Source organism: Lactuca virosa, chromosome 8 (genome assembly GCF_052849685.1).
Source record: "Lactuca virosa cultivar CGN04683 chromosome 8, Lactuca_virosa_CGN04683_v6, whole genome shotgun sequence".
Lineage (NCBI taxonomy): Eukaryota > Viridiplantae > Streptophyta > Magnoliopsida > Asterales > Asteraceae > Lactuca > Lactuca virosa.
In genome coordinates this window covers 382,777,996-382,795,642 of record NC_136433.1, presented here as the reverse complement: position 1 = coordinate 382,795,642, position 17,647 = coordinate 382,777,996, and positions in this window count along the sequence as shown.

Sequence of the window (17,647 nt, the reverse complement as noted above, 5' to 3'; positions counted from 1 at the left end):
CCACTCGACGAGTTGAGGCACCAACTCGTCGAGTCCACCCAAGATCCTTAAAATAAATGCTTAAATTAATATACCTGGAAAATCGGATGTTACAAATCTCCCCCACTAGAATCAGACTTCGCCCTCGAAGTCTTGCTCCACAAATAGCTCGGGGTATTGCTCCCGCATGACTCCGGTTCCCAAGTCAAATCGGACCCCTTCTGATGCTGCCACTGGACTTGAACCAGGGGCACTTCCTTGTTCCTCAGAACCTTCACCTTCCGGTCTATGATCGCGATCAGCCTCTCAATGTAATTCAGGCTCGCATCCACCTGAATGTCTTCTAACGGTACCACTGACGTCTCATCAGCCACACACTTCCGCAACTGGGACACGTGGAAGGTGTTATGGATCTGGCTCAACTCCTCAGGTAGCTCCAGCTGATATGCTACCTTGCCTACCCTGGTGACCACCCTGAAAGGTCCAATATATCGAAGCCCCAACTTGCCCCGCTTCCTAAACCGGATTACTCCCTTCCATGGGGAAACCTTCAGAAGCACAAAATCTCCGACCTGGAACTCAAGCTCGGATCGTCGTCTGTCCGCATAACTCTTCTGATGACTCTGAGCCGTTTGCAACCTCTGCCTGACCTGCTAAATCTGCTCGGTCATCTTCAGCACTATCTCTGTGCCACCCATAACTCTTTTCCCCACCTCTCCCCAACAGATGGGAGTACGACACCTCCTCCCATAAAGGAGCTCAAAGGGAGGCATACCGATGCTCGAGTGATGGCTGTTGTTGTAAGAAAACTCAGCCAAGGGTAGGTATGTGTCCCAACTCCCACCGAAGTCCATAAAACATGCCCGAAACATGTCCTCAAGCGTCTGAATCGTCCGCTCACTCTGTCCGTCTGTCTGTAGGTGGTATGCGGTACTAAAATGCAATCGCGTCCCAACTCCTCATGGAACTTCTTCCAGAATCTGGAAGTAAAATGCACATGCCGATCCGACACTATGGACGTCGGCACTCCATGCCGAGCTACCACCTCTCGCACATAAATCTCTGTCAGCCTCTCAGCAGAAGAGCTCTCACTAATAGCAAGGAAGTGAGCACTCTTCGTCAACCGGTCTACAATCACCCATATCGCGTCAACTCCACGCGCCGTTCTCGGTAATTTGGTGATAAAGTCCATCGAGATCTGCTCCCACTTCCACTGGGGAATCTCCAAAGGCTGCAATGGACCATGTGGACGCTGGTGCTCTGCCTTGACCCGGCGGCAGGTCAAGCACCTCTCGACCACCCAAGCAACATCCCTCTTCATACAGGGCCACCAATAGTCTCTCTTCAGATCCAAATACATCTTAGTGGCCCCGGGATGGATCGAAAATCTCGACCTATGCGCTTCCTCCATCAGAGTGCTACGAGCTCCGCCCGTATAAGGTACCCAAATCTGACCTTGAAAGGTCATAAGTCCCCGACCATCCGTCACAAACTCGGATACTTGCCCAATCACCCGCTCCCTCGTACGGTTCTCCGGTATCCCGGCCTCCACGTGGGCCTCTCGAATGATGTCCAGCACCGGAGTCATTACTGTCATCCTCATACATATATCCCGAATCGGGGCACTCTCCGCTTTGCGACTCAGGGCATCAGCTACCACGTTAGCCTTGCCCGGGTGATACAGAATCTCACAATCATAATCTTTTACCATGTCCAACCACCTCCTCTAGCGCATATTCAGGTTGGGCTGATCCATCAGATACTTCAAGCTCTTGTGGTCCGTGTATATGGTACACCGAACCCCGTACAAGTAATGGCGCCAGATCTTGAGGGCGAATACCACTGCCCCAACTCTAAATCGTGGGTGGGGTACCTCGTCTCATGAGGCTTTAGCTGCCTCGATGCATATGCTATCACGTGCCATCTCTGCATAAGCACTGCACCTAACCCCGATATAGATGCATCGCAATAAACCACGAAGTCCTCCATTCCCTCAGGAAGAGCTAACACTGGAGCTTCGCACAATCTATGGCGAAGAGTCTCAAACGAGATCTGCTGGTCGGGACCCCAAACAAAAGCAACGCCCTTCCGGGTCAACTTGGTGAGAGGAACAGCAATCTTGGGGAAATCTCTGATAAACCTCCGGTAGTAGCCGGCCAACCCCAGAAAACTCCTGATCTTGGTGGGGGATCTCGGCACCTCCCAACTCATAACCGCCTCAATCTTGGGCGGGTCGACCAAAATCTCATTCTGATTAACGAGGTGTCCCAAGAACTAGACCTCTCGTAACCATAAATCACACTTGGAGAATTTGGCATAAAGCCTCTCCGATCTCAATACTCCGAGGACCTCTATCAAATGCTCCTCATGCTGTTCTCTGGATCTCGAATATACCAAAATATCGTCGATGAACACGATCACCGAACGATCCAACATAGGCCTGCATACCCGGTTCATGAGATCCATGAATGCTGTTGGTGCATTGGTGAGCCCGAAAGACATCACCACGAACTCGTAATGCCCGTAACGAGTTCTAAAGGCTGTCTTCTGAATATCCTCCTCAAAAACCCTCATATGATGATAACCAGACCTCAAATCAATCTTGGAAAACCAAGATGTACCCTGCAACTGATCGAACAGATCGTCGATCCTCGGGAATGGATAACGGTTCTTGACCGTCAGCTTGTTCAACTCCCGGTAATCAATGCACATCCGGTGTGAACCATCCTTTTTCTTGACAAAAAGGATCGGTGCACCCCACGGCGAGCTACTCGGCCGGATAAATCCCTTTCCCAACAACTCCTGAAGCTGCGAGAATAACTCCTGCATCTCTGGAGGCGCAAGGCGATAGGGGGCCTTGGCGATAGGTGCCGCCCCCGGAAGCAAATCAATACGAAACTCCACCTGCCTCTCGGGAGGCACACCTGGTAATTCCTCGGGGAAAACATCCGGAAAATCACTCACTACCGGAACCTCAGCGACAGAGCTCGGTCTCTCCGTAACATCCCGCGTATCCGCCATATACGCTAGAAAACCCATACAACCCTGCTGCAAGCTCTGCCTCGCTCGAGCAGCTGAACAAAAAGCTGACCCGTATCGGGTACCCTCGCCGTATACTGTGAGAACTCCCCCACTAGGGTTTCGGATGGTCACCAGCTGACACTCACAGTCGATCATAGCTCCGAATCGACCAGTCCATGCCCACGATGACACAGACATCCCCCATCGCTATAGGTACCATATCTATCGGAAACTCGACTCCAAAAATCTCAAGCATGCATCCCCGGATCACATCAGTCGCAAAAACAACATGCTCATCAGCTATGGAGACTCTCAAAGGTCTACTCAACTCCTCTCGGCGGATACTGATGTGACGACTAAATGCTAACGATACAAAGGAACGACTCGCACCCGAGTCAAACAACACCAGAGCAGGTACAGAACTCACAAGAAAAGTACCTATGCATATCACAAATAAGCACCATATATATAAACAAAAGAATAAGCAAAAGATCACATACCAGCCACAACGTCGGGTGCTGCGCGGACTTCCTCCGCTGTCAACTGGAAGGCTCTACCGCGAGCCTTCGGTGCCTCGGCCTCACGGGCCGACTCTCTGTAGCTCGAGTGGAAGAAGGCGCAGATCCGTGCGCTGATCCCTGAAGCAACTGCGGGCACTCGGCCTTCCTATGGCCAGTCTGGTTGCAATGGAAGCAAACCGAAAATCCCTTGGGGAAATCCCTCGCGATATGCCCCTCCTTCCCGCACTTGTAACACACACCTGCTCTACACACCCCATCATGGCTCTTGTCGTACTTCCCACAAGTGCGACCCTTCTGACCTCCCGATCTCAAATCAGCGGGCTTTGCCCGCTTGGCCGCCGGCTGAGACTGTGTCGGCCGCCTATCCCTCCTCTGAGACTCCGCCTCCTCCTTGGCCTGAGTCTCTAGCTCAATCTCCCTCTTCCGAGCATTTGCCTGGAGCTTGGAAAATGTTCGGTATGTCGAGTTCGCCACGAACTCACGAATGTCTCTCCTCAGAATGCTCAGATATCGGCTCATTCTTGACTGTTCAGTAGACACGTGCTCAGGGCAAAACAACGCCCTCTCATGAAACATCTGTGTGATCACAGTCGCAGACTCAGTCCCCTTCTTGAGGGACAAGAACTCCTGGGCCAACCGTTCCCTCTCCACCGGGGGAACGTACTCGTCTCGAAAAATAGCGGTGAACCTCTCCCAAGTCACCGCGGTAAGCTCTGCAGAAGAAAAGTCAGCTATCACAAACTTCCACCAGTCCTTCGCTCCCAAGCGAAGCTGGTTCAACGCGAACCGTACCCTCAGATGCTCCGGACAAGAACATGTGTAGAAGCATCCCTCAATGTCAGAGATCCACCTCATCGCGGCTATCGGATCCTGAGTCCTATCAAACTCTGGTGGCTTCGTGTTGTTGAACTCTCGGTACAGCAACGAGTCACCCCCCCTGTGGCCTAGCAACGACAACGGCTGCGGTGGCCACAGAAACAACAGCATCGGTAAGATCAGCGTACCGCTCGTCAAATGTCTCGATCAGCGTGGTCTTGATAGACCCAAACATCTCTGGTATCTCAGCTCGAATGGCTGCAACCACCTCATCATGAATCATCCTGCGAATCTCATCCTCGCTAACACCGCTGCTCCCTGGGGTGTGGCGCGTACCCACCATGATGTCTCTGAAACACAACACAAAAGAAATCAGAGACTCGCTCAAGCATTCTCGCACTCGATCACTCAACCCTACTTGTTCCTTAGTACCCTAAGGATTCTTACTTGGGATGCTTACCGATCCGATGCTTTCAGTAGTACGGGCCCAATACTACCTTCCACATCGTATCCGTATCCTGCCCAAGTCCTCCTCCTAGGATCTAAACTCGTAAGTACTCTATACCACTCTGAACACAGCCTACTCTCTAGCAGACTTCTCATAAGCTACTCTCTGCTACCTAAATGCAATCAAAGCCACTCACAGCAGCAGAAACTCCTAGGCTAAGGCATCACAAATCAGGCCACTCTAGTCCTAAAATATGAATTACCTAGCCTACTTTAGCATGCATAACACATCTCATAATATCATAACACAAAACGTAAGGATATTTTGGGAAATTACCGTTCGGGCGCTGGCTGATTGTACACACTGCTCTTTTCCGCTTTTCTGGAAATCATTTACTCTTTTTAGAAAAATTGTTTCTTTTTGAAAACTTTTCTCAAATCCTCAGTTTGAGTCCAGATATGCCCGAAGGTGTATCCGAATCCCTCAAACCAAGGCTCTGATACCAACTTGTAACGACATGATTTTCAAAACAAAATTTTCAATTTTAAAACTCATAAAACATATGTCTCATCATTAATTCTCAAAACAACCACAAGTTTTCAATACAATTATTCAAATCCAGGATCCACAATCATGGCTCCATATCAAGAGTGTGTGTGTACAATCACGCCGGTGCCTTCCCGCGATCCTCGGAAGTACCTGAAACACATAACACATAACACGGTAAGCACGATTGCTTAGTGAGTTCCCCAAAATACCACATACAACACATTCGCCACTCGAGGCTATACTCTATAAGACCCACCGGTCCACGTGTCTCAGCGGGACCCTCCAGTCCCGTAGCTCGTTGGACCCTCTGGCCCGATCTAGCTCGTTGGACCCTCCGGTCCGATCTGATTAAGAACCTTCTGGCCTCATAGTTCGTTGGACCCTCCGGTCCAGTCTAAGCAACAAATAATATAACATACAATACATATCACACAATCATGCATAACTCAACAAGCACATAAGACCCTCTAGTCACACATAATTACCACTCTAGGTAAAGTATAGTGAGAAGACTCACCTCGTAAGATAGCTAGTAAAAATCTCGTGCCCGAAATCCTCGGTCTAGCCTCCGCCTATCACAAGATAATATTTCTAATTAATATTCTACTCTTATCTCTGAAGAGTGGGTAAAAGACCATTCTACCCCTCTCTGACCCCTTTCACTCATATTGACCAAACCCTAAAGTCAACAGAAGTCAACATTCTAACTTTGACCAGACTCGTCGAGTGCACTCGGGAGACTCGTCGAGTCCAGTCGACTCATGGCAACCTCAGAAAGCTCCAACTCGACGAGCGAACTCCTAACTCGTCGGGTCACCACCTGACTCAGTTCATCGGGACAAACCCTAGGCTACTTGTCGAGTTAGCGGCTCGACTCGGCGAGTCTATTCATACTCTTTTGCATTCAGACAGTTTTAGCGCGAGATACTTTCCCAAACTTTAGATCTATGCTCTCAAGGCCCAGTAATCACGTAAAGGTTCGAACTTTATGCTCATGCATCGCACATCTACCTCTAAATGACAAAATGGTCCTCATAATGGTGTTTTAGGCTCAATACTCTTATGTGACTGCATAAAGCTGGGTTCTTGGGACTCTCTGGACTTCTCAAGGTCCAGATCTGTTGTCTTAGCCTCAAAGGGCTTCACATAATCCATAAATCAACTCAAAATAGGGTAAAGAAACCCTAATATCATGGGATCTACTATACATATGAAAACAGGTATGGATTCATACCTTAAACAGAAGCCTTGAATGAAATAACAGAAGATCTGAGCCCCTCAAGTCAGCTTAGCTTGAACCCTTTCCTTCTTCCTTGAAAGAATGCACCAAAATGAAGAAAATTAGCTCCCTCTTCCTCTCTATGCTCTCTGGATAGATTAGGGTCTCTCAAGGGAAGTGTGGCCGCAAATGAAGGCCATAAGGGCCTTTAAATAGGTCACAAACCCGAGCGATTAGGGTTTGCCTCAGCAGCGCTAACTCGGCGAGTCAGATACCCGACTCGTCGAGTCCATTCATTAAACACGTCACCAAGTCGCGATCCCACTCGACGAGTTGAGGCACCAACTCGTCGAGTCCACCCAAGATCCTTAAAATAAATGCTTAAATTAATATACCTAGAAAACCGGATGTTACACAATCGCTTACACTTCTGGTCTTAGGGTTTAAGACTACAGTTTACTTATAAGAAAATATAGGATTTTCTTGGAACATACATACACTATCATTTTACAAAGAAAGATACAAGAGTCATTCACACATTTTTCTTAGTTTTTGGATATAAGACTAACAACACAGTTTATAGAAAATATTGGATTTTCTGAAAGTATACGAAAACCATTTAAACAATTACAAATCCATTTTTATACAAAAATGCTTATTAACTCACCAAATTTTTAGTTGACGCTTTTCAAAATGACTTGTATTCTCAGGGAACCTGTGACATCCCCATTTTCACGGCCAGAAAAGACCGATTTTGTTTATGCTTTATAAAAATCAGACTACCTCTTTTAATAAAAATGTTGCGGAATTTGTTCCCTGTAAAACATGATAAATACGTTATCAAAGCATTTCCGATGAAAAGTATTTTTATTCATTTTAAAACATTTGGGATGTCATCGTCAATACAGAAACATAAGCATAAACAGAACTTACATTCATTTACACTAGTGATCTACATCTCTTTTAAATCCATCAGTGTAAAGTAGCTTCATATCGACACCTGTAATACAAATAAGCTTGAGTGGGTCAGGTTGGGAAACCTGGTGAGTACATAGGGTTTTCAACCCACAATAATTTAATTATTATGTTTAAACATCAAACAATCAACCCAATTACCCATCCCCATTATCTTCCTTACTCTTAAGGATCTACCCTAAGAATCATCTATCCTGCATTCGTTCATTTCGAAGCCCATTGCTTCCAGGGTTTATATGATAGGCACTAAGTCCATAGCTGCCAATGCTTGTCGTAAAGCACTAATTCCATAGCTACTAAAGTTCATTCATCGGGTACTAAATCCATAGCTACCGGTGTTCAGCTAATAAGTACTAAATCCATAGCTACCAACGTTTATTTAACAGGTACTAAGTCCATAGCTACCAATGTTTATTCTATAGGCACTAAGTCCATGGATGCCGATGTTATTTGTTAGGCACTAAGTCTATAGCGGCCAATGTTCACTCATATCATCTTTCATCTCTCATCATTCATCTACCCATGTTTTACCCAACATATTCGTAGATATAAAATACATATACATTTTAAATTATTTAAAACATGTATAAAATCGTTCATCCAGCATAGAAAGCAAGTATTCAAATAATATGCACACATACCACATAATTTACATAAAATACTTCATATCTATGTGTAAGATGAAAGTAACTATGCACTCACCTGAAAAGGTGGTGATTCCGAACTCAGACAGTGTTTCGCTTCTTAAAAAAAATAATTTCCTTCGACGAAACCTAGTATTATTACCACTAGAGTTTAGTCTATTATTCGCCGAGACTAAATAATCGTCTAGCTATTATTACTATTATATAAGCGTTAAACAATACTTATATAACCCATAATAATAGCCCAAGTACTTATTATAAGTTCCTAATAACGTTATTATAATTAAATAAAAGCTATATTAAAAATAGCGTAGGCGTAGCTCACTTACAGCGGGTTTTATAGAAAATCGAGCTTTGCTTGGAGCAGCGTTCCCGAGCCGAAAAGCTCTTCTTCTCGGAGCCGTCGAGCACTCCGGGGCTTCCGCCTCGTGCTAGGGAGGTTCCCTAGGCTTTTCGGGGGGTTTCGGGGCTAGAGAGAGGTTCTAGAGAGAGAGTAAAGAGAAGAAAGAATGGGAAAGGTGTGAAGAAAATGAGGGTGGGAGAGGTTCTTTTTATAGGGTGAAAATGGCTGAACTTGGTGCCACATGTCACCATCTAGTGGCAAGACTTGGGGAGAAAGCAATGGCCGAGATTGTGTCACATCACTCATTTTCGCACAACACACTTCCGTCTTCTAAAATTCGTAACTTTCACATACGAGCTCCGTTTTTCACGTTTTTTATATCCACGCGTAGGTAAAAATAAGATCTACAACTTTCGTTTTGACTCCGTCAGCTAATTCTCGACCGATCTTAAATTTAACAGTACGAGGAGATTATACTGTTAAATGTCCGCGTAAAATTCATAACTTCTACATACGGACTCTGTTTTCGTCTGTCTTTTTACCGTTAAGTTCCTATTAATGAGATCTTCAATTCTCATTTAGGTCGCGTAGGCCAAAAAACCGCTCGAACTAAAACTCGAGTTTCGGGCCGTGCACTGCTGTGCCAAATCTTAGAAAATTCATAACTTCCTCATACGAAGTCAGATTTGGGCGTTCTTTTTTTGTATGTTCTCGGTTTAACGTATACTACAACTTTTGTTTAGATATATATAGCTAAAAAGTCCTCTATCGTAAATTCACTGTTTACGTCTCCCGGTGTCGTGTCGGTTTTGCCGTAAAACTTCGACGGACCATAACTTCTTTGTTATAACTCGGATTTCAACGTTCTTTATATGTACGGAACCCTTGAGACGTATTCTACAACTTGGTTAAGATTATTTATTCTAAATAATCTTTTGTCAAAAAGTCGTTTTTGACCCCTATTATCTCTAAATTGACTAGCCCGGATCTACGGGCGTTACAGAACCAGTAGCAGGTAATCAACTCTGCTTTGAGATCAAGTGATGCAGCATTATAAAATTTTACTTTTTGTCACTTATGTGTAACTGATGAACAAGTACAATATGTAAACAATGTAAGTTTGTATTCTCAATGTATGTCGTTTGGGTTGCTATGTTTCATGTATATTCAACTGTTATGATACTATACAATGACATCATCCGCCCCGGGACGTTTCCGTCGTCCTGGTTTGGGGGTGTGACAGTATGACCCAATACAAAAATAGGAAGTTTGGTTCTCATTATCAATGATCTAACTGTTAGTTGGAGGTGTTTAATTAATGATTCAGCTAAACCATTTTGTGTATGTACATGAACAACTGGGTGCTCAACTACAATTCCTACATACATACAATAGTCATTAAATGCTTGGTAAGTAAATTCACCAACATTGTCAAGTCTCACTCTATTGGTAGTATAATTAGGGAAATGTACTCTTAGTTTAATAATTTGAGCAAGAAATTTTGCAAATGTCATATTACTAGTTGATAATAGGGAAACATGAGACCATTAGCTTTATGCATTTATCAAGACCATAAAGTATCTAAATGGTCCATGTGTATTCTCAATTATCCTTTGCATCATTGTTAATCCTGGGTAGCCCAATCTGTCATGCCAGAAACTAAATATCCCAGGATCACAAAGTTTTTCTTTGACTACCATATTTGATTCAATCATATGTATATATGTGTAATGTAGGCCATAATCAAGTGTTGGTAGTTTCACTGGCACATGGTTTTTATCTATAAAATGCATATATTTTTTATTTCCAGTGGCCACAGATTTAGTGTGTAACATCCTGAATTTCAGGTATTTCGAATCCTTTCCTTGATATTTCATTGGTGAAATTTTGGCCCTTGGAGTTGTTTGGAATTGGCCCTAGTGGCATTTTGGTAATTTAGAGGACAGGAGATGTACGTTGCGCGTACATTTGGGTATGCTAAGCGTACTAGGGCGCGCCCTAGTACGCTGGGTTTACACATATGTACGTTGAGCGTACTAGTGTCCGAGTGAAACCCTAAATTTTAGGGTTTGAGGAGTATTTAACCATCATTATGGACCAAGTGCTCTTATCCTTTCAGCCTCCAAGTCCCTCAGTTGTTCTTGCAAAACCCTAGCCCCCTTGAGAGAGAGTGAGAGCCTTAAAGTGTGTTTTTAGCGTGTTAGAGTCAAAGGAAGTGCATCAAGAAGCTTGGGAATGTGAAGGAAGGCTTGGATCTGGAGTTTTGGCTTCCTTCTTCATCATCCAAAGGTATAAAGCTCAAACATTTATGGTTGTTTTGCTAGATCTCTTGTGGAGTTCTTATTTGCTTCTTTCTTGGTCCCAAATGCTTCATTTTGAACATGGCATGTTGTGGATGATTTGAGCTATCCTTTCAGACCATTTGAGGGGTCCTAAATCGTAAAAATGAAGTCCCAATGGCTAGAAGTGTCCCATGCATTTGGTAGAAAGGTCTTAATGGAATAAGATCTTGTGTTAAGAACTTTTGGACGTCTAAAGTCATAAACTTGGAAAATTTATGACTCTAAGGCGCATTTGGACCATGGATCTGAAGTTTGGGCTTAAGTACTTAAGGAATTAAGCACTTATGGGAGTTTGAATTCTGCGAGGGTACGCCCCGCGTAGAATGGAGTACGCCCCGCGTAAGCGGTCAACGCCCCTGTTTCCAGTCAATGCGAGGCTCGCATACGCCCTGCGTAACTTCGGGGTACGCCCAGCGTACGCCTTCTGTTGGGCTTCGGATTTGGGCCAGTTTGAGCTTGGGCCCCTTAATGGACTTTCTGAGTAGAAGTATTTTGGGCCAGTTAAGGGAATTGGACCTTAGGATGAGGTCTATTAGAGAGTTGGGCCCAATTTGGAAAATTGGGCAAATTATGGGCCTTGTATATTTGGACCTTTTTGGATCAAGATTGGATTTGGGCTTTGGCCCAGTTAAGGAAGAGTTAATGGACTATTAGGAGTTAAGAGATTTGAGGTGATAATCCAATTATTAATTGGAGGTTTATTTATTGTGATAATTCGAGGTTTTCGTGAGCTAGTGGTCGGAGATTTTATTTGATACATCAGCGTGAGGTGAGTTTTCCTCACTATACTTATGGGTCGAAGGCACCAATGTCGACCCTTCTTGTATGGTTATCCTGGTAGATAGAATGTTGCTATGTTGTTGTGATCTGTTGGATCTGAATCCTGGTAGATAGGATGATGTTATGCTTATTCATCTGTATGATCTGTGCTTGCCTGTTAATTGACTATGTAGTTATGAGTTATGTATATGTCGACATGTGTGTGTGTGTGGTTGGGTTGAGGCGGTCCTGTTTTGTGCTATAGGCCAACAGACCCAAGGCGGTCCGGATAGACTGAAGGCCTGCAAGGCGGTCCGGTCAGGCCGAAGGCCCGGCGAGCGGTCCGGATAGACTGTAGGCCATGCGAGGCGGTCCAGTCATGCCGAAGGCTCGGGAGCGGTCCAGATAGGCTGAAGGCCCTGCGAGGCGGTCCAGTCAGGCTGAAGGCTCATTATGCATGTTGTTATTGGTTATGTTTATGTAGTGGTATTTTGGGGAAGACTCGCTAAGCTTTGGGCTTACAGTTTCTGGTTATGTTTCAGGTACTTCAGATGATCGCGGGAAGGCGAAGGCTTGATTGTGCACCTCCTCATGTTTTGTGTTATGATTTCTAGGAAAAACTCTGATGTGAAACTCATTTTGAAAATAACCTGTAATGAATGATGGTTTTGCGTTTATTTAAAAAGTTTAAATTTTTCAAAAATTTTATGAGTGTTACATAGTGTCATATCCTTTGAAATATATGTCACTGAAACTTAATAAGTTTCTATTCGAATTTGGAGAAAATAAGGCATTTTCTATACAAACGTTTGTACAATTTGGTAATGTAAAATGAGCTTTCCCATTTCCCTCTACCAAGTCTACATGATCCGATATTGTATATATGATTGCTTTTGTGGATATTAATTTTGAAAAGTATTTCTTAGATTTCAGGATAGTGTGTGTAGTACCACTATCTGCTATACAAAGATCTCCAACATTTTCTTGGTGTTGTGCTTCAGTTGAACTCATATTGAACTTCACATATAAAAGAAATAATGATATTATAAATACAATCATAATTATTATTATAAAGAAAGTTATTTATTGTAGAAAATACATTACATGAAAACAAAGGAAGGAAACACAAGTTTATAAGGAAATAATAAAAGTTTTGGTCTGTGTCTTCCATGTCCTTGCAGAAATCATCAGTAGTTAACTTACTGAATTCAACATTATCAACGAGGTTTGCTTATATTCCCTTTTCTTTTATGGATTCTTGATAAAGTTGACAAAGATGTGCAGGTGTGCGACAAGTCCTTGACCAATGGCATGTGCTACCACATCTATAACATTAACCTCCAAGGTTTTGTGATGTTCCGACATCATGTCCCTTATTTCTTGGTTGGACATTATTACCCTATGGAGCATGGTAATTGTTATTTCTTTGACCACGACTATGATTATAAGGATGGCCACGTCCACAAACACAAGTATTATCACGTCCAAGATTATTATTTTGGCTAAAATGACCACGACCACGTCCCTTTCTATGCATATTATTCCTAGGGTCATGAGTATTAGTAGCATTTACTTCAGGAAGTGTTACTGAGCCTTTTGGGAGGGACTCATGATTTTTTATCAATAACTCATTGTTTTGTTTAGCAATAAGAAGAAACATATTAAGTTCAGAATACTTTTTGAAATTTTGTAATCGATATTGTTGTTGTAAGGTCATATTTGATCCATGGAAAGTAGAGAGAGTTTTCTCTAACACCCATCAAAAACCTGTTCCCCACAAAACTTGAGTTGTGAACATATTTTGGACAAGACAGAATTATAGTCATTTACCTTCTTGAAATCTTGAAACCTCAATGACATCCACTCAGACTTAGCATTTGGAAGCATAACTTCCTTTTGATGATCAAATCTTTGTTTCAAGTTATTCCAAAGAATGTTTGGCTCAATGGTATTAAGGTGTTCATATCTTAGCATTTCATCAATGTGTTTACAAAGGAAAATGATTGCTAAAGTTTGTTTTATTATTTGTCATAAAAAAACATTCTCACAGAATGTTATTCTTACATAATTCATTTTTATGGCAGTTATTCTCATAGAATGCTTGATTTCTTGTCAATTATTCTCATAGAATGTGTAAAGGGAACATGATGATCAAAGGCTTGAAGGTTGGATGATGGTGTGTGATGGAGATGAACAATGGTCACCGACACATGGACTGTGAGACAGAGATGAACAATAGTCGTATAATGGAGATTTTCAAGAATGCCATTGAAATCTTATAGAATGGAGATTATAAGAATTACTAACTTTAAAACATTGTATTCTTATAGAATGTCATTGTAATGTATTTTTTTGTTTATTTTTGGACTTTGATTCTTGAATAATATTAATAATAAATGAGTATTCTTTAATAATGTTGTTATTCTTTAATAAATGATTCAATAAATTGTTATATTTTTAAGAAATTCATCGAATAAAAATATGTATTCGGTCAGAATATATATTAAGAATGTTGTTATTTTTCAAGAAATCCATAAACATATTCTTTCATAATTTATTCTTTAAGAATATCAAATTATTTCAAAAGAAAATCTCTTGATTTTCAACGGAATCCCTACAAATATGATTTTTCCTTTTATAGTTTTCTCATAAAAGACTGAAATACCTTTATATTAGTTATTTTTAAAAACTGGATAATTAATTAATTACAATATAATTATGGAAATTATAATTAAATAATTGGTCCAAAATTGTTTATCCTGAATTCTCATTGGTCAATTCGTCCGCACAATATTTACCTACAACACAATAACCTAACCCTATTTTATATAATATATATATATATATATATATATATATATATATATATATAATGTAAATAATTTCGTAAGCATTATAATTATGACACCGTTGTATTCGGTATAATTATATTAATTGTAAACATAAATAAAAATTTGTAAACATAAATATTATACACAAAAATTAAAATGCATAAATAAATGTTAGTATACAAAAATAAAAATTAGTATTCATAAATAAATGTTAGTTGCATAAATAAAAGTTAGTTGCATAATGTAAATGTTAGTATGCATAAATAAAAATTAGAATACATAAGGGAAAGGTTAGTATAAGAAATAAAAATGGGGGTAAATTACACGGATCGTCCTTGTGATTTTGAGAAATTTGCGTGTTTGGTCCCTGACAAGTTTTTTTCACTCGTATCATCCTTATGGTTTGCTTTTATTGCGCGTATGGTCCCTGGTCGATATAGAAAGACAGTTTTACCCTTCTGATTTTATTTTTACTTTAAAAATCAAATTAATAAAATTTTATAAAACATAAGAAGAAAGTTTTACATAGACGCAGTGGGTAAACGAGCAACAAGTTGTGTCGCAACACCTTTTTGGATGGAAAAACTAATTCTTTTTAAAACAACATCAATAGATCTTGGAGTCATAACATTACTATGCATGACCCGTTGGACTCTATTGAGTAGCTCCACAGCTTCTGGCGCAAGGAAACCGAAAGTATCAAATGCAAAGGGTATAAACGTGTGTTGATTTTCCATGCACGCTTTCTCATGTTTTGCCACTTTGCTTGATGCAGCTTTTAAAGCAGCTTGCCCCACAGTGAAAACCCCACTCCCCAGACCCACAAGAGGGGAAACCCCTGTTAGATCCACGCATGCATGTTTTCCTCCAGCCCATCCAAATACTAAATCATCAGCTGGTCTAAGTGTTGATCTTCCTTCCAATGGGCCAGTCAAAAAATTCACAGGTGCCTCTTTCTTGGCGGAAACCCCAGCGCGCCTAAATATGTCGAAAAGAACATCCCTAACCAGATCGTGTCGGTACTTGAAACTCGGGAGCTCTTTACAATGAACTGCATGCTCCCCAAAGGAGTCCAAGCATGCCTTACGACAAACAGGGCAAGTCTCGTCAGCCGGAAATAAGGGAATCATAAGGCGATACTTGAGGATGGCACAATACTCCACTGGCGACATATGATGGCCAAGACCGTCAATAGGAATAGTCATAAGGAAATCCTGAGCATGTGGGGCCCGTAGACACTCAAAAATTGCTTTCTGCCTAATCGTCATGTCGAAGTGAACTTCCATGTCTTGGACAATTTTACTAAAAAGGGCACTCGCCAATGAATGTTGAGATTTTGGAGGGGCGGTGTCCTTATTAGTGAAACCGCTGAAATCAAAGCCCGTGATCGTATCACGAAGACAGGCCAAAGCACAAACATAATCTGAATCCATACCACATATGTCACTATTTTGTAAGATGTGGTGTTGTAACGCCCATGATTGAGCTCGTGAGGCCACAAAAGCATAGGAGGAAGCCTCTATGGCTGAGTACAACCCCAAACCACCGAGCCTAATTGGTATTGAAGCCAGACGCCATTAAAGGTCCCCAAAGAACGGACCCCCGCAAACCACAATGTCCTCAATCGACCCACGTAACCCTTTATCAAAACACAATGTCCTCAATCGACCCACATGTACTTTAGAAATTAAATTTATTAGCAGTAAATTAAAGATTATAAGTTTACATGAAATGATGTTATGGTAATATAGATTTAAAGGTGGTTTTAACAACAGTTTTTTTTTACGTCCTTAACCACTTTTAAATTCAAGTTTTTATAATAAAAAGGTCAAAAAACAGGTTTTGCTAATATGAAATGTCATCAATCGACCCACGTAACCCTTTATCAAAACACAATGTCCTCAATCGACCCACATGTACTTTAGAAATTAAATTTATTAGCAGTAAATTAAAGATTATAAGTTTACATGAAATGATGTTATGGTAATATAGATTTAAAGGTGGTTTTAACAACAATTTTTTTTTTACGTCCTTAACCACTTTTAAATTCAAGTTTTTATAATAAAAAGGTCAAAAAACAGGTTTTGCTAATATGAAATGTCCTCAATCGACCCACGTAACCCTTTATCAAAACACAATGTCCTCAATCGACCCACATGTACTTTAGAAATTAAATTTATTAGCAGTAAATTAAAGATTATAAGTTTACATGAAATGATGTTATGGTAATATAGATTTAAAGGTGGTTTTAACAACAATTTTTTTTTTACGTCCTTAACCACTTTTAAATTCAAGTTTTTATAATAAAAAGGTCAAAAAACAGGTTTTGCTAATATGAAATGTCCTCAATCGACCCACGTAACCCTTTATCAAAACACAATGTCCTCAATCGACCCACATGTACTTTAGAAATTAAATTTATTAGCAGTAAATTAAAGATTATAAGTTTACATGAAATGATGTTATGGTAATATAGATTTAAAGGTGGTTTTAACAACAGTTTTTTTTTTACGTCCTTAACCACTTTTAAATTCAAGTTTTTATAATAAAAAGGTCAAAAAACAGGTTTTGCTAATATGAAATAATTTTTTATATATCATCGATTATTATCATGTAGTTCAAAATTTGGATGAATTCTTGTCTGAAAAAATGAGAATCGGAACCAGTTAAGACGGTTCCAGTTTTAGAACCGGCAATTCCAAGGCGGTTCCGATTCCAAAGGCAGATACTCAGTTTCGATGCTCATCCCCTAAGTAACACTGTTACTGCCACCGACCACAATCACTTTCAACCACCTTGACAATCGACAATCATTGGACCGCCAAAAATAAGAGGCATATTGGACCACCGGAAACCATTAAGCTTCTCTCTCTTTCTCTCTAAATTCATCTTCTCCGACCCTAAAAAAAGGTATCCGCCAACACGCCAAACATCTGAAACATTCAAACAAGAAAAAAAAACACCGAGGTGATGTTGTACGAGCAAGATCAGCTTGTTTATTTAAATAAATTATATCTTCCAGGTTTCATTGCAGGTTGGATCGTCGTATTTATGAGGTTTAATCTTTGTAGAGTTTGAGGTTTTATCGCAATATTAGATTTTGATATTTAATTTTTTAGGCTTTGTTCAACAATTTTTGGATTTAGCTAACAAACTTTTTTCTGATCTTATTTATGTGTTCGGTTTCTAGAATTGATTCA